The sequence below is a fragment of the Mustela nivalis genome (assembly GCF_964662115.1).
Source record: "Mustela nivalis genome assembly, chromosome: 9".
Classification (NCBI taxonomy): Eukaryota; Metazoa; Chordata; class Mammalia; order Carnivora; family Mustelidae; genus Mustela; species Mustela nivalis.
In genome coordinates, this window is record NC_139028.1 from 68,840,178 (window position 1) to 68,858,178 (window position 18,001).

Below are 18,001 nucleotides of genomic sequence, written 5' to 3' on the forward strand. Positions count from 1 at the left end.
GGGTGGCAGGCTGAAAATATTGGGGCCACAGACTTCATTGCTTCAGCTCACTTGTAGGGCAAATACTCAGCATCATGAAAGGCAAGCCAAGAAGTCTAGAGGCTGAGGCTCTCGCTCAGTGCCTGTAAGTGGCTCAGAGATTTTTCCTAGTGAAAAGGCATTTCATAAGAACAGAGAACCCTGAAGCTCTCCCCTAAAGAACTGATTTTATTTGAAAGAATGTAGGGGAAGTGAAAATCCCAAGGGTGCTCTTGATAAAATAATGGAGTTTTTTGTAGTAAACAAATAAGGGAAGGCTGATAACTCTATGACAACAACATATACCAGAGGCCAGGTAGTTTGCCAGGCAGAATCAGGGAAAGAGACCATTAGGAAGACTCATCCTGGGGTCAGAAAAACCCTTAAAGATTGGCCTTAAAAACTAATCCTGCACACAATTTATTGGACCAATCTATGAAGCAACTTGTGGCCCAGGGTACTACTGAAAATAATGGAGCAGTCTCATAGGAGTTAGTGGAGCCCAGTTGGATGTTCTACTGAAGGAGGTGGAAACCTTAATGGATCAGAGGAAGAGACACATAGAGCCCTGCTAAAGTCAGTCAACCCAGGGCAACTATTTGTGTCCATGGCTGCATTCTCTGAGGAAGAACATCAGAGGAGTTCCACTGCACGAGGGCAGAGTTGGGGGAGGAGCGTAGAGACTTTGAGAAAACAGTCCAGCCAGTCACCAAGCATAAGCAGATAATCACAAGACCCATAAAGGGGACCAGTAGCCACAGTTGCTGTCATGTATTATTGAAAATGTCCAGTTTGCAACAACAAATTACAAGATGTTTAAAAAGGCAGGAAAGTATGACTCATACATCAGGAAAAAAGCAGGAAATAGAAACTGCCTGTGAGAGTGATGAGATATTAGAATTAGAGCAGAAAACCTCAAAGCAGCCATTACATAATGTTCAAAGAACTAAAGAAAATCAGGATTAGAGAAATAAAGTATGATGACAGTGTCACATCAAATGATGAATATCAGTAAAGTGAAGTTATTAAAAAACATGGCAATTCTAGAGTTAAAAAGTATGCTAGAGTAATCTTCCCCTTATCTGCGATTTGTTTTCTGTGGTTTCAGTTACCTGTAACCAACCATGTTCTGCAGGCAGAGGATATGCTTTCTGACATATCAAAAGAATGTCAGTAGTAGGGTAATGGTACATCACAGTGTCTGTGTCATTCACCTCGCTTCATCTCACCACCGGCATTTTGTCATCTCACATCATCATAAGAAGAAGGGGGTGCGTACAGTAAAATAAGATATTTTTAGAGAGAGAAAGAGCATATTCACATAACATTTATTATAGTATATAGTTGTAATTGTTCTATTTCATTATTAATTATTGTTGGTAATTTCCTACTGTGCCTAACTTATAAGTTGGACTCTACTCTAGTCATGTATGTATAGGAGAAAACACAGTATGTATGGCATTTGGTACTATCTGTGGCGTCAGGCATCCACTGTGGGGTTGGAGTGTATCCCCTGTCAATAAGGGATAACATAGCTGAAATGAAAAATTCACTGAAGGAGCTCAAGAGTAGATTTGAATGACAAAAGAAGGAATGAGCAAACTTGAAGGTAAACGGATAGAGATAATCCAATGATGCATAATCTGAGAACAGATGAAGAATGAAGAAATGTGACCAGAACCTCAGGAATATGTGGGACACATTAAAGATAACAACATTTAAGTAATGGTGTTACCAGGAGGAAAGAAGAGGAGCAGAAAAAGTATTTGAAGAAATATGCTTATAAATAATTTTGAAAACGTTCCTAATTTATTCATAAGCATTTATCTACACATCCAAGAACTAAAAGATTCTATGTAGAATAAATGGAAAGTATCCAAGGGAACTCGAATAAGATTAGCAGCCAACTTCTTTTTTTTTTTTTTTTTAATTTATTTATTTGACAGATAGAGATCCCAAGTAGGCAGAAAGGCAGGCAGAGAGAGAGGAGGAAGCAGGCTCCCTGCAGAGCGGAGAGCCAGATTTGATGCTTGATCCCAGGACTCTGGGATCATGACCTGAGCCGAAACAGAGGCTTTAACCCACTGAGCCACCCAGGCGCCCCAGCAGCCAACTTCTTAACCAGAACCAGTGAAGGCCAGAAAGTAGTGGGATGGTATGTTCAAAGTTCTAGAAGAGAAAAAGGTGTTGATCAAGAAACTTATATCCGGAAAAACAGTCTTTAAATAAATGAAGGCAAAGTACATTTCCAGGTAAGCAAACACTGAGACACTCTATTGCTAGCAGACACACCTTATAAGAAATGACAAAGGAAGTTCTTTAGGTTGAAAGCAGGGAGCCCCAAAGAGTAATCTAAATTCACAGGAAAAAAAACCCTGTTCATTTATAAATAGACGTTCTCTCATTTATTCATTCAGCAATATTTACTGTGTACCTATACTAATCTAGGTATATGGTGTGTGCAGTGTCAGGGATAGCACAGTGAGCAAAAGAGAAGTTTTGATCTTATGGACTTTATATTCTAGACAATAAACAATAAAATAGTAAAGGAGTATATGATAGAATCCAGAAAAGGATAAGTTTGTAAACAAAGAAGCAGTCATATGTAAGGACCTGGACAGCAGAGGTGAGTAGGGGTGCAGACTGCATTATCAAGTAGGTGGTCTGGGAAAAGTCTCATTCATAAAATAAAGTATCAACAAAGACTTAAAAGTATTTGGGAGTATAAGGGATATCTGGGGGAAGAATATTGCCCCAGGTAGAGGTAAGAGCTACAGCCAAGGTCCTGAAGTAGGGACAACAATGAATGTTTGAGGAACAGTAAACGGTACGGTTGGAATGAATGACCAAGGGGGATAGAAGTAGGAGAGTAGATCAAAACGGTAACTAGGGGACACATCACAAAGGCTTTGTGACTTTGATAACTCTTGATGACTTTGCGACTTTCACACTGAATGAGGAATGGAGCTATTTCAGGGTTTTGAGCCAAAGATTGAAACGATCTAGCATAATTTTTTTAAAATTTATTTTTTATTTTCAGCATAACAGTATTCATTATTTTTGCACCACACCCAGTGCTCCATGCAATCCGTGCCCTCTATAATACCGGCCACCTGGTACCCCAACCTCCCACCCCCCGCCCTTTCAAAACCCTCAGATGTTTTCAGAGTCCATAGTCTCTCATGGATCACCTCCCCTTCCAATTTCCCCCAACTCCCTTCTCCTCTCTAACTCCCCATGTCCTCTAGCATAAATTTTTAAGAAAGCTTTCTGACTGCCTTCATGAGAATAGGCTATATATGTCGCAGTCCATTAGGAGGCTATTGAGCCTCAGTACTTTTGGGGGTGTGGTGGTAACTGATTGGATCTGAGTATATTTTAAAAGTAGATTCTACTTTGCTGTGCAGAAGCTTTTGATTTTGATGAAGTCCCAAAAGTTTATTTTCACTTCTGTTTCCTTTGCCTTTGGAGACATATTTTGAAAGAAGTTGCTGTGGCTGATAACGAAGAGATTACTGCCTATGTCCTCCTCTAGGATTCTGATGGATTCCTGTCTCATGTTGAGGTCTTTTATCCATTTTGAGTTTATCTTTGTGTATGGTGTAAGAGAATGGTTGAGTTTCATTCTACATATAGCTCTCCAGTTTTCCCAGCACCATTTATTGAAGAGACTTTTTTCCACTGTATATTTTTTCCTGTTATGTCGAAGATTAATTGACCATAGAGTTGAGGGTCCATATCTGGGCTCTCTACTCTGTTCCACTGGTCTATGTGTCTGTTTTTATGCCAGTACCATGCTGTCTTGGTGATCACAGCTTTGTAATAAAGCTTGAAATCAGGTAACGTGATGCCCCCAGTTTTATTTTTGTTTTTAAACATTTCCTTAGCGATTTGGGGTCTCTTCTGATTCCATACAAATTTTAGGATTATTTGCTCCAGCTCTTTGAAAAATACCGGTGGAATTTTGACCAGAATGACTTTAAAAGTATAGATTGCTCTAGGTGGGAAAGACATTTTAACAATGTTTATTCTTCCGAACCAAGAGCATGGAATGGTCTTCCATCTTTTTGTGTCTTCTTCAATTTCTTTCATGAGTGTTCTGTAGTTCCTCAAGTACAGATCCTTTACCTCTTTGGTTAGGTTTATTCCCAGGTATCTTATGGTTTTTGCTGCTATAGTAAATGGAATTTATTCTCTAATTTCCCTTTCTGTATTTTCATTGTTAGTGTATAAGAAAGCCACTGATTTCTGCACATTGACTTTCTTTCCTGCCACATTACTGAATTGCTGTGTGAGTTCTAGTAGTTTGGGGGTGGAATCTTTTGGGTTTTCCATATAAAGAATCATGTCAACTGAGAATAGAGAGAGTTTGACTTCTTCATTCCCAATTTGGATACCGTTAATTTCTCTTTGTTGTCTGATTGCTGTCGCTAGGACTTCTTATACTATGTTGAACAAGAGTGGTGAGAGTGGGCATCCTTGTCTCGTTCCTTATCTCAACGGGAAGGACGCAAGCTTTTTCCCATTGAGGATGATATTTGCTGTGGGTCTTTCATAGATAGATTTGATGAGATTCAGGAATGTTCCCTCTATCGCTATACTTTGAAGCGTTTTAATCAGGAACGGATGCTGGATTTTATCAAATGCTTTTTCTGCATCAATTGAGAGGACCATGAGGTTCTTCTCTCTTCTCATATTAATTTGTTTTATCATATTGATTGATTTGTGAATGTTGAACCATCCTTGTAGCCCAGGGATGAATCCCACCTGATCATGGTGGATAATCTTTTTAATGTGCTGTTGGATCCTGTTTGCTAGGATCTTGTTGAGAATCTTAGCATCCATATTCATTAGTGTTATTGGTCTGAAGTTCTCCTTTCTGGTAGGGTCTTTGCCTGGTTTTGGAATCAGGGTAATGCTGGCTTCAAAGAAAGAGTCTGGAAGTTTTCCTTCTGCTTCAATTTTTTGAAACAGCTTCAGAATAGGTGTTATTTCTTATTTGAAAGTTTGGTAGGATTCCCCAGGGGATCTGTCAGGTCCTGGGCTCTTGTTTTTTGGGAGGTTTTTGATCACCGCTTCAATCTTGTTACTAGATATTGGTCTATTCAGGTTGTCAATTTCTTCCTGGTTCAATTTTGGTAGTTTATAGTTTCCAGGAATGCATCCATTTCATCTAGGTTGTTTAGCTTATTGGCATATAACTGTTGATAATAACTTCTGATGATTGTTTCTACTTCCTTGGTGTTTGTTGCGATATCTCCCTTTCATTCATAATTTTTTGTATTTGGGCTTTCTCTCTTTTCTTTTGGATTAGCGTGGACAATGGTTTATCGATCTTATTGATTCTTTCAAAAAACCAGCTTCTAGTTTTATTGATCCGTTCTACTGTATCTCTGGTTTCTACCTCATTGATCTCTGCTTTAATCTTGATGATTTCCTTTCTGATGTGTGGAATTAGTTTGATTTGTTGTTGATTCTCCAGTTCTTTAAGGTGTAGAGACAGCTGGTGTATTCTGGATTTTCCTATTTTTTTGAGGGAGGCTTGGATGGCTATGTATTTCCCCCTTAGGACCGCCTTTGCTGTATCCCATAGGTTTTGGGCTGAAGTGTCTTCATTCTCATTGGTTTCCATGAATTGTTTCAGTTCTTCTTTGATCTCCTGGTTGATCCAAGCATTCTTAAGCAAGGTGGTTTTTAGCTTCCAGGTGCTTGAGTTCCTTCGGAACTTTTCCTTGTGATTGAGTTCCAGTTTCAAAGTATTGTGATCTGAGAATATGCAGGGAATAATCTCATTCTTTTGGTATTGGTTGAGTCCTGATTTGTGAACCAGTATGTGGTCTATTCTGGAGAAGGTTCCATGTGCACTTGAGAAGAATGAGTATTCTGTTGTTTTAGGGAGGAATGTTTTGTATATATCTGTGAGCTCCATCTGGTCCAATGTGTCATTCAATGCTCTTGTTTTTTTATTGATTTTCTGCTTCGATGATCTGTCTATTTCTGAGAGAGGCATGTTAAGATCTCCTACGATTAGTGTATTCATATCAATATGACTCTTTATCTTGATTAACAGTTTTCTTAAGTAATTGGCTGCTCGCTTATTGGGAGCATAGATATTTACAATTGTTAGATCATCTTGGTGGATAGTCCCTTTAAGGATTATGTAGTGTCCTTCTGTAGCTCTGACTACAGGCTTTAGTTTAAAGTCTAATTTACCTGATATGAGGATCACTACCCCAGCCTTCTTTTGAGGCCCATTGGCATGAAAGATGCTTCTCTATCCATTCACTTTCAGTCTGGGTGTATGTTTAGGTTCAAATGGGTCTCTTGTAGACAACATATGGATGGGTCCTGTCGTTTTATCCAATCTGCAACCCTGTGCCGTTTTATGGGCACATTTAGGCCATTCACATTGAGAGTGATTATTAATAGATATCTTTTTATTGACATTGAGTTACCTTTGAAGTCTTTCTTTCTGTAGACTGTCTCTATATTTCTGTTCAATGTTACTCTTAGGATTTTTCATCTTTTATAGAACCCCCCTTAATATTTCCTGCAGTGTCGGCTTGGTGGTTGCATAGTGTTTTAAGCCTTGCCGGTCTTGGAAACTCTTTATCTTTCCATCCATTTTGAATGTCAGTCTTGCTGGATAAAGTATTTTTTGCTGCACATTCTTCTCATTTAGTGTCCTGAATATATCTTGCCAGCCTTTTCTGGCTTGCCAGGTCCCTGTGGACAGGTATGACGTTATTCTGATGGGCTTCCCCCTGTAAGTAAGGAGCCTCTTTGCCCTGGCTGCTTTCAAGGGATTATACCTACAATTATAATTCCTCAATTTGACTATCAGGTTTCGTGATGTTTTTTTTGAATGTATAATCTTGGGTGGAGACCGTTCAGCCTCTAGTACATGAATGCTGGTTCCATTCGTGAGACCGGGAAAATTTTAATGAAGGACTTGTTCCACTATATCTTCTATACTTCTTTCTTTCTCCTCCCCTTCAGGGATTCCAATAATTCTGATGTTGGAACGTTTTATGGCATAATTTATTTTCCTGAATCTGTTTTCGTGGTTCCTAAGCTGTTTATTCCAGGCTTCCTCCTGATCTTTTCTCTCTATTTGTTTGTCTTCCAGATCACTAATTCTATCTTCTGTCTCAGTTACCCTAGCTTTGAGAGAGTTTAGATTAGATTGGAACTTATTGAGAGCATTGTGAATCTCCTCCCTGGTAGCTTTAAGCTCCGCCCTAACATTGTGAACACCCTGTTTGGTCGCTTTCAGTTCCGCCCTAATCAATTCCATTTGGTCATCCATGGCTTTCTCTAACCTAGCTATTGCTGGGATAATTGTTAGCCTGAATTCTCTTTCCAACATATTGTCTATGTTGATAGCTGTTAGCTCTGTTCCAGAAGGTCCATCCTCTGTATTTTTCCTCTGTTGGGCATTCTTCCTCCTAGTCATTTTGGTGGGAGATGACTGAACAGATGTAGCTAGATGTATGAACTTGGAGCAGTCAAGGTGCACCCTGGAACACTTCTGAGCAATCAGGATTCCCCACCCAAATGAGAGACAAGAGAAAAAAAAAAGAAAAGAAAAAAAAAAAAGAGAGAGAGAGAGACAGGAAAGAAAGGGAAGATGAAAGAGAAGGTTTAGCCCAGATCGGCCCCAAGGTAAGATTTATGAAGTAGACAAACAAAAAGACTGATACAAGTTTATGACAAGAGAAAAAAAAATATATGCAAATAAAGGAAGAATCTCGTCAAAAATAACCCCAAGTGTAAGATTTATATGCTATCAGGACAAACACAAAAACACAGAAACACTGGTGGAAGAAGAAGATGGGAGAGTTCTTATAACTTCTCAGTGTATGTGAGAAAGGTTGTTTTGATTCTTCCTGGATGTATCTTGATATCTTTGTTAAAGGACTCAACTTTCCTAAGATAAAGGGGATTAAAAATTGGTTTACCTATAGGGATAGTATTGATTGGGGAAAGGGGATTACTTTGAAGTTTAACTCTATATGAATGTTAGAGGATAAAAATAAAAAGGAATAAACTAGACTAAATTAAACTAAAATTTAAAAAAAGGAATTCAAAAAATAAAAATGCAAAAGAAAAGCATAGGTGTATGTATCAAAAAGTTCAGGTTAGAAGGTTATTATGGAATTTGATGTACTGTACATCTCGCTGTGATGGTAAATAGGTTAAAAAAATTACCTGTGTGAAAAAAAAAAAAAAAAAAAAAAAGAACCAGAATTGTGGGAACGAGTGAACAATAAATGTTTTCCTATGAATTCCTATGAAGTAGTGGTTGTTCTTTTGTAGTCCTTTTTTTTTTTCCTCTTTTTTTTTTTTTTTCTTTCTTGATTTGTTTTCTGGGGGAGGGCCTGCCACATGCACATGGGTTGTCAGTCAATGATGTTTCCTGAGTTAAGTCCTCCTGCCCCCTCAAGGGGGTGGGCTCTGAGAAAACTTTGTTTTTTCAGGCTTTTTGTTCTCTGGCGGTTTTTATGTTCGTTCACTTTTTTTTCTCTCACCATGACCGCTTTTGATGGTTTTTGTAGTTTTAGAGGAAAACAAACTGCACCGTGATCTCCTTCTCAGAGAGAAGCCTCAGTCTGGGTGCAGAGCCTAAATAAGTTCCCCCTTGGCCACTGGCAGAGCATGTTCCAAGTTGAAGACCCGGGGATGCGGAATCTTTTGCTTGTACCCAAAGCCAAGGCAGTGGCGGCTGTCTGGGAGCTCCTGACCGCCAGACTGAGATTTTCCCGCTGTCCCAGACTGGGAGTGCCTGGTCTTGCTGGGTCTAAGAGTGCCCGGCTTGCGCGCACCTCTTTCAGGGGCGGCTATGGATTGCACGTGGGTCTCAGGCACTGAGAACGGGGCGCAGGTCTGAAAGCACCAGGCTAGGCTTTTGCGCACCTCTGTCAGGGGAGAGTTTGGGGCGCCCGGCTTAGGCTCTGAAACAATGGCTCTGGTCAAAGAGTGCTGGCTGGGCCTTTGTAACTCTCTCAGGGGAGCATGAGGGATGTGCATGCGTATCTCAGGCTTTGTAGTAGGGTTCGCGCATTCTGCCTACCGGTGTGGCTCCCATCCCCTCACAGGAGCTAGAACCCACACATTCTCAGGCACGCTGGCGGCTTAGTGACAAGACCTGGTTTCTCTGCTGCACTCTCTCTGCCTCAGCGCCGGGGAGGCTGTCCTGGGACCTGGGACTTAAGCCCCTGTCCCTAGCCGCCCCAATTCCCAAATTTCCCCCTGTGATCCTTTGCTCTTTTGGAGTGCTTTCAACCAGTCTCCAAATTAATGCTGGTCCCCAGGCGCAGGGCACTCTCGCTCGTATTGGGGTATTACTTTCCTACTGGTCGCCTTTGGTGGCTCCCTCCCCCTTTTGTTTATCTTCAGATATCAGTCTGTGGTTCCCACTCCGCTTTACCTGCCCACTGGCATCTTCTGCCCCTGTAGAGATCCAGACATGTATAATTCTGATCTCAGGCTGATTTCATGGGTGAATGGAGTTCTTTGGTAGGTAATCAGCTCACTTTGGGGTACAGGCTGAAAAGGCACCTCCTCCTACTCCCCCCCCCCCATCTAGTCCCTGAGATGGTGTTCTTAAGTACATGTGCAAGCTGGCACTCCTTAACTCTCAAACCTACTTAAGCCTAGTAATTTATTCCCTCACCTTAACTTACCTTTCCCTTAGGGGTGCCTGGGTGGCTCCGTCTGTGGAGCATCCACCTCCTGATTTCAGCTCAGGTCATGATCCCAGAGTCCAGAGATGGAGCCCCACCTTGGGCTCCCTGCTCTGAGGGAAGCCTGCTTCTTCCTCTCCCACCCCCGTGCTTGTGTTCCCTCTCTGGCTCTCTCTCTCTCTCTCTGTTCGAAAATAAATAAAATCTTAAAAAAATATAGCTCACGTCTTATTCATGTGTTTCGATCTTGCCTTAGAATCCATCACTCTTGTGATGCCTGGGTGGCTCAGTTGATTAAGCATCTGTTTTTGACTTGGGTCACGGTCCCAGGGTCCAGGGATCTAGTCCCAGGTTAGGCCCCTTGCTTAGTGGGGAACCCGCTTCTCTCTCTGCATGCTGCTTCCCTGCTTGTGTTCTCTCTCTCTGGCACATAAAATCTTAAAAAAAAAAAAAAAAGAAACTAAAAAGTATCTGTCACTCTCCAGCCCCATTACTATAGGCCTTGTGACTCCTTTTTTCCCATTACACTTGGGCTGTCTTGCTTAACTTACTCTGGAAGTCCCTTAAATCAAGTGATGTGGTGACCTCAAATTCCCGTGTTTCCATGTTCCCACTTTCAGTGACTCTGAGAGACTTAATCCACTGAATGTGTGAATTTTACCTCTACTGACCTTAGAACTCTGGCCACTTCCAATCCAGGGACCTACACCTGGGTCCAGGTCTTCTACTCTTGATGATCCTGTGATTGTCATCCCTACTGACTCTTCCTCCCTATTCCATAGTTTCTGAAATCCACCCCCCTCACCCTCCATGACCCCAACCTGCTGACAGTGTAATCTCTTTATCCTGATTCCACCTTTACTGTCTGTACTGCTATCACAGAAAACCTCACTCCTACACGGTCATCTTTTCTCTATCCCAATTTACTTCTCGCCAGTTTATTTGGCATCTCTTGAGCACAGTCTCTGAATCTTATTGAATAATCACACTGCTTCAATGCCTGTGGAATTTGTCAAGGATCTTTTTTATTTGTACACAATAATATTTGCTTGAAAATCAAAGTTAATATATGATATATATTACTTAGTGAAAGGCCTTTTTGGATTCATTAAACAAATACAAAAAGCATTCAACAAATGTTAATTGAACATTGCAATTTTTGAGCACACAGTGATGTGAGAGAGACAGATACCATGCAGGGGTTCTGTTTCCATCACTATTTGAACTTTATTCTAGCAGGTCCTTCCAACTTTTTTTTTTTTTTTTTGAGATTAAGATTTTATTTACTTGAAAGATAGTGAATGAAAGCATGAGCATGGGAAGGGCAGAGGGAGAGGGTGAAGCAGACACTCTGCAGCAGGGAGCATACAGGGTTTCATGTCAGGACCCTGGGATCAGAACCAAAGCCAAAGGATGATGCCCCATCAAATGAGCCACTGAGGTGCCCTGAGGTCTTTACAGCTCTTACTGAGACTTTCCCAGAGAACAAAAGGAAAACTGTGCTGTTCAAGAATATCTGTTTCCTTTAAATTTTCCTGTTCCAGGATTTCTTCTGGAAACATAGATCATTTTACCTGAAACTGAGAGTATTCTTGAAACCCTTTGGAGAAACAAAGACAATAGAGTCGTTACTCTTCTCTCCTAACTCTGAAGATTCTAGTCTTTACTGTGGTTTCATGTACTGTTTGTTTTCACTGGCTATGGAAGGGTATCCTGTGTCTATAAACGCAAGCCAATGGATGCCCATATGTCCGACATAAATTTTCTTCTTTGTATCAGGATTCCTTTAGGTCATCAGCTTTGAGAACATCATGTAAGCCATGTTTTAGAAGGTGTAGGTTTGCAGAATGTCACTTTCTTTCCCTGCTCTGGTCCTTGGTTTGCTTCAGAGTGCTCTTCGTTTTTATTTTTATTCTGATCATGGCTTAAATAATGTGAGAAGTTAATGGAGATAAGTATTTCCTTACATTTGAATATTTTAAAACATTTTCTTTTCTTTTTCTTTAATTTATTTTTTATTTTCAGCATAACAGGCGAAGGACAAACAGCCATTTGTCTCCAAGTTTCTCAGAGACCTTGTCAAAAATAGCTGCTCCCACTTTAGAGGCACATATGAAGCATCCCCATCCATCAGCTCAATAGGAATACCCGATATCATTAGATCTGCAGCAATCTGGGGAAGGGAGAGAAAAAGCATATCTTTTGTGGAAAACAGTTCTTCCAGAGTTTAATACATATGGCTTATTTCTCTGAGAATCTGCTCAATTCCCAAGGTGCAGTCACTAATCTCTGCAGAAATAGCTTCTATGTCATTTTGCCACTGTTTTAGGGAGGGGTTTTCTGGTACCTTTTGTTTTTCTGTTTGTACCTGGGAGCACAAAGCCTTTTTCTTTTCATTCAGTTTTTCCAAGTAACCGACTGTCAGGTTGTCAAAAAACACACCCAGCCACTGTAAGAAGTAGAGGTTGTTATGAATTTCTGAACATTTTTGGATAATTTCAAGGACAAAATGCATGAACTCACTGGGAAGAAAGGCTTTGTTCAATTGTTGACTCCGTATTCTTTGTTTATCTGCCTCGATTTCACTCTTGTGTTGTTCAATACTCTGATTTCCCTTTTCCCTCAGATGATAGAGTTCTTTATCCCTCTTACATCAAAGATACCACAGTCATCTCTGAAGAGGTAGTAATTTTTCCTTCATCTGAGATACTGGCATGTCTCCTAGTAGGGCCGTGAGAACCTTTGCCTTATCTTTGGTTTCCTTGCAGTCACTCTGGTCTTCATCAATAAGAAATCTTTGCTTGTGTGCAATCTGGGCACAGTCCTCTAAGCTAAAAGCAGTGTGAGAGAGCTCTGGCAAATCTCTGATTGTAGTTTTGAGCTCCTCTGTTAATTCTGCCTCATTTCGATTCCTGATGCCAATTCTCACTCTTTGGCCAGAAGTATTGGCCATGGTTTTTGCTTTGTTATCAAGCAAACAGATCAAAGTTTTTGATAGCTGACACAGGTCACAGACAAGTTTTAGGTTTTCTGTATCGTCATCAGAAGTTGCCATGAGCACCACAACGATGGAAGAGATCTCCTGCAGGAAGGCAAGCTGCTTCTCATGGTCCTTGGCATCTCCATGAAGATTGGTGAAGGTCAAACATTTGTCAAAGCTGTCCTCATCTTCTCCCACAGGACAATACCAATTCTCACCCTCCATCAAGAGACAGTCTTTGCTGCTCCCCCTGCAATGCCAATGAAAAAAGATACTTACGTTTACTGAGTAGACAGTTCATGATCTGAGATTTGGAAGCAGAGAAGCCCTTTCCAACTTTAATAAAGGACACAATGGGAGTAGGGACATGACACATCTGCTGATTGTTGTAATTGTTCTTCTCTTTTGATGATTTCCTTGCTTGCTGCCAGCTTCTCCTAATTTGGCTGAGAGACCAGAGAGAGTATTCAATCTGAGAATTACAGGGATTAGGTACAAGCAGTGGGAGGGCAAACCGACAAATGGCAAGTTTGGACAGAATATACTGTCTGGCATAATCATCTGTACAGTGAAGAACTGCCATCTGAATATCCATAGGGTGAACGTGGGACCTGGGATGAGTGGCTGAAGGGTTAGCAGGACTATCACTCTCTTCAAATATGTCTTCATATGGATCAAAATCCTCATTTTTCGATTTGAGGCACTTGGATGGACTTGCTTCTCTGTGTTTCCATCATCTTTGAAGACCAGGTATCTCAGCCCATAATCCAGCGTTAGTAGCTCCTGCAGGAAGTAGAAGGGAAGCTCCTTCTCAGATCAGGACTGGGTGTTGTACACAGAAGTCTTGTGGATCAGGTGGAAGGTAGCTCTGCTCATCCTTTTTGGGTAGTAGTGTTCCAGGCCTAGATGCTGGAGTAATTCTAAGAAGGCTTCATTTTTTATGGCCTCCAATTTGTTGCTTTCACTATCATGTGGTTCATGAAGTGGTTCCTTTTCAGAGAAGATATTTTGCAAATGTTTTCTCACATCATCTATTTGCAATGAAGACATGGTGGCTTCATAATTCACATCAATGAACAATCTCAAGTCTTTCTCTAGGTTTCCCAATCATGATGTGCTCCAGGTTTGGTGAGGACATGTTCAACCTCTTTAGACAAGGATTGTCCCATGTGCTGTCTTAGAAGTGTCAAGCATTGTGTTTTATCCTTTAGAGAAAGAGCTGTAACTCCACCAGTGGCTGTCAGACCTGTGAGCGGCAGGAATGCCTGAGCCCTGTAGCTGCAAATATTTTTGATATTCTGGTATTTATCATGGGCAGTTTGCATTTCCTGCAGCAGGAAGTTCAGCTCCTCACATCCCAGAAGATACTGAAAAGTATTGTTTACCATGTGATAACCTGCACCCACTGCAACAGAAAGTAGCAAGAGCTGTACATCTGCTTGCTCTGTTTCTTGCAGGTAATTCAAGAAGCATCATAGAGACTGGCTCATCTCATAAGTGGCCTTTCTTTGTGCTTCTTCCACTATTTCTGGGGTCTCATCTTTGGCCTTTTCTTCCATGAAGTCATTTTTGGCTTCTATCAAGATTTTAATTAATTCAGAAAATTCAGAGATGTTGACGTGCTTCTGCTCCAGCTCTGATGAGAAGATCCACTGCCTGATGGATTGAGCCTGAGGGAAGTTTGTCACACTATAATTGTGAAGATCCAAAAGGCTGCACAACTGAGATTTAATAAATTCTGTTTTATAACTGGAAGGCATTTTGCAAAAGTTGACAGTGTTTACCAGAAAATTCTGTAGGTCCCCATCTGTGAGGCATATGTTAATCCAAGTGTTAAAAGATTTTGATTTTTGATTCAACATTTGCATGAAATTTATTAATTTTTTAAGCTGCTCTTCAGGATCAGATACCTCCCAGGATTTCACATCCTCTAGGAAAACCCTAGCCTCCTTCACAATACTTAGTAATTCCTCTCCACTCTGGATCTGGGTAGTCAGGCCAGTCAGAGCAGTTTAGCATTCTATCAGGATGTCAGCTACCTGAAATGGATTCTTAGAATCACTTCTGTGGCTGGAGAGGGTGATGTCCCAAATGGGCACCAGTTGAATTCCCCGGTCAGCGACACACCAGGTTTGATTACTGGCAACTAGGCCAGCTTTCCCCTGGGAAAGGACATTTGCTTCTGGTGGGCCACTTGTCTGGGCCACAGATAACTGGATTTGTGTTTGGAGATTTTGGAAGTTTGTGCTCTGAGAGTTCATTTTTGAATGAGAGTCTGTCACATCCACACCTGCAGCAATTTGCATTCCAAAGCCACTGTAGCTGTCCCTGATATAATTATCTGGGGCCTCTGCTGACTGCTGTTTCACTTCTGCCAGTTGCTCACTTTGGAAACCCTCTGAAATGGCTTTCCACCAGTAGATTCCTCCCAGGTGCAGAGGGCCCTGATTAGCATGAGAACCAAACCTATTGAAGAAGGCCTCTGTCCTGGACTTCAGTAAGAGAAGTCTGTCTGGGCCTGTACACTGACCCAGGAGGTCTTCAATGCATTTTAATTCCTGCAGAGCAGCCTTGGATAACTGGAGCTGATCAATGTGAAAGTGGCAGGAAGCCAGTGGCATATAGCTGAACTTGGTTGAGCAAAAATAAGTGTGCTCAGCATGTGATTGTTGGTTTTTCTTAGATTCTGAATGTTTGCTATCATCTACATAAGCTTCCAGGCTAAGTCCCCAACCTTCACCTTTGGCTGCAGTAGTTGCACTGAAGCCTAGCTTCTCTATAGTCTGGGTGAACATGGCTTCTGCTTGAGCAGATGTAAACTCCTTTGTTTCCATCCGTGTGCTCTGCTCAGGGCCAAAGAGTGAGAACTCCTTTGGGACACTGAGTAGCTCCTCGCTCATCTCTATCAAACCTCTTTGGTCGCTGGTTTTGTAAATTCCCTACAGGGCCAACCCTCCAGATGTCCATCTCACCAGATCTCTATATGGGAGATTTTGCCTGTGAGACAGTATCCCCTCCATGAGGTTGAGTTGTTTCTGAATGTTTTCCATGACTTCTTTAAAGGACTTTTGTGGAGGTGGCCAGTATTCTTCAGGGATCTCCATTGCCTGCCTCAGCTCTGCCTCTGTTTTCCTCATTGCTTCATCCTGTTGCTGCCTCCCTTCTGACAGCAAGTCTCTTAGCTCCTGCAGTGCCTGCTCTGCCTGCTTCTGCATTTTCCTTCTCATTTACAGCTGAGACTCCTGTGACTCTGAAAGACTTTTTGGGTGTGACAGTTTAAGAAGCACCTCTGGGGCTCTTTCCTCCCAGGAATGTCATGCTTGGGATTTGAGGTTCTGGAGGTCTTTTTCTTCTATGTGTTATAAGGCCTGGGCACAGGTCACACCCAGTTGTTCCTGCAGCTTGGGCAACCAGTACTCAAGTGCCAGTCCTACTTCTGTCAGCATCTCTTGGAGATCATGCCTTCTTTTGCTTCTGAGCAGGGGCTCATCAGGGGTGGACTTTGCCATGGCCATGGATGTGGAAGAAAAGTTACTCAGTTAGCCTGTGTCATGCTGTAAGGAAGGATCAGCCATATGGCCAGAAGGGTGAGTGTACTAAAGATGCAAATCTACGAGGCCTTTTCATTTCTTCCTTGTGTTGTTCTAATAAATATATTCTGTTCACACTGCTTCTTAATTTTTTTTGGGGGGGGGACCTACCCTACTGTTTACCAGAGTGGCTGCACCAGTTTGCATTCCCAGTATGAGTGCTAGAGGGTTCCCCTTACTCCACATCCTCACCAATATTTGTTGTTGATTTTAGCCATATGGCAAATGTGATGTGCTATCTCATTGTACTTTTGATTTGCACTTCCCCGATGATGAGCAATGTTGATATTCTTTTCATGTTCCTGTTCACCATTTGGATATCTTCTCTGTAAAATGTCCATTTTTGTCTTCTACCTGTTTTAAAATTTGATTATTCATCTTTTAAAAGACTTGATTTTTTAAGAAAAGTAATCTCTATTCCTAGCATGTGGCTCAAACTTACAACCCTGAGATCCAGAGTTGCTTGCTCTACCAAATGAGTCAGCCAGGCACTCTTAAATTTGATTATTCATTCTTTGAGTTTGTAAGTTATCTCTCTCTCTCTCTCTTTTTTTAAAAGATTTTATTTATTTATTTCACAGAGAGAGATCACAAGTAGGCAGAGAGGCAGGCAGAGAGAGAGGGGGAAACAGGCTCTTTGCCAAGCAGAGAGCCCGATGCGGGGCTCAATTCCAGGATCCTGGGATCATGGCCTGAGCCGAAGGCAGAGGCTTTAACCCACTGAGCCACCCAGGTGCCCACGTTCTCTCTCTTTTTATAAGATTTTGTTTATTTATTCATGAGAGACAGAGAGAGTCACAGAGGCAGAGGGAAAACAGGCTCCCTGTGGCTCAGGTCATGTTCGCAGGATCCTGGGATTGAGTCTTGCATCAGGCTCCTTGCTCAGCGGGAAGACTGTTTCTCCCTCTGCATGTTCTGCCTGCCATTCCCCCTGCTTGTGCTCTCTCTCTCTCTCTTTCTATCTCTCTCTCTCTGACAAATAAATAAAATCTTTAAAAAAATGCTAAGAGTAGACATCATTGTCTTGTTCCTAATCTTAGGAGAAAAAGCTTTCAGCTTTTCACGATTTAATATGTTAGTTGTAGTTTGTTATATATGGCATTTATTGTGTTTTTGAGGTATGTTCTATCTATACCCAATTTATTGAGAATTTTTATCTACAATGAATGTTGAATTCTATCAGGTGCTTTTTCTGTATCTATTGAGATGATCATGTGTTTTATTTATTTTGTTAATGTGGAGTAATCACAATGATTGATTTGTGTGTGTATGGAACCATCCTTGTATTCTTGAAATAAATCTCACTTGTTGAATTTCTTTAATGTATTGCTGTACTATGTGTGCTAATACTGTTAAGGATTTTTACATCCATGCCCTATTACTAGTCTGTAATTTCCTCCCTCCCTCTCTTCCCTCCCTTCCTCCTCCTCTCTACTTTCTTTTTCTTTCTTCCTTTCCTTTCCACCCACCCCTTCCTTCCCTCCTTCCTTCCTTCCCTAATGCCTTTGCTCTTGGTATCAAAGTCATGCTGGTCTCAGAGAATGAATTTGTTAGCATTTCTTTCTCTTTTATTTTCTGGAATAGTCTGAAAAGGATAGGTATTAACTCTTCTTTATATGCTTGGTATTCACCCGTGAAACCATGTGGTCCTGGACTTTAGTTTGCTCTGATTTTATTACTTAATAATTCAATTTTGTTACTAGTAATTGGTCTGTTCATATTATCTA

The 18,001-nt window shown here is 41.3% G+C and overlaps 1 pseudogene across 1 annotated transcript; it reads right to left on the reverse strand.

Annotated features, from left to right (window-relative positions):
- Positions 1 to 11,725: 11,725 nt before the first annotated feature.
- Positions 11,726 to 16,199, reverse strand: LOC309840327 (interferon-induced very large GTPase 1-like; annotated as a pseudogene). Its single transcript has one exon. The product of its transcript is annotated as an interferon-induced very large GTPase 1-like (transcript).
- Positions 16,200 to 18,001: the final 1,802 nt, after the last annotated feature.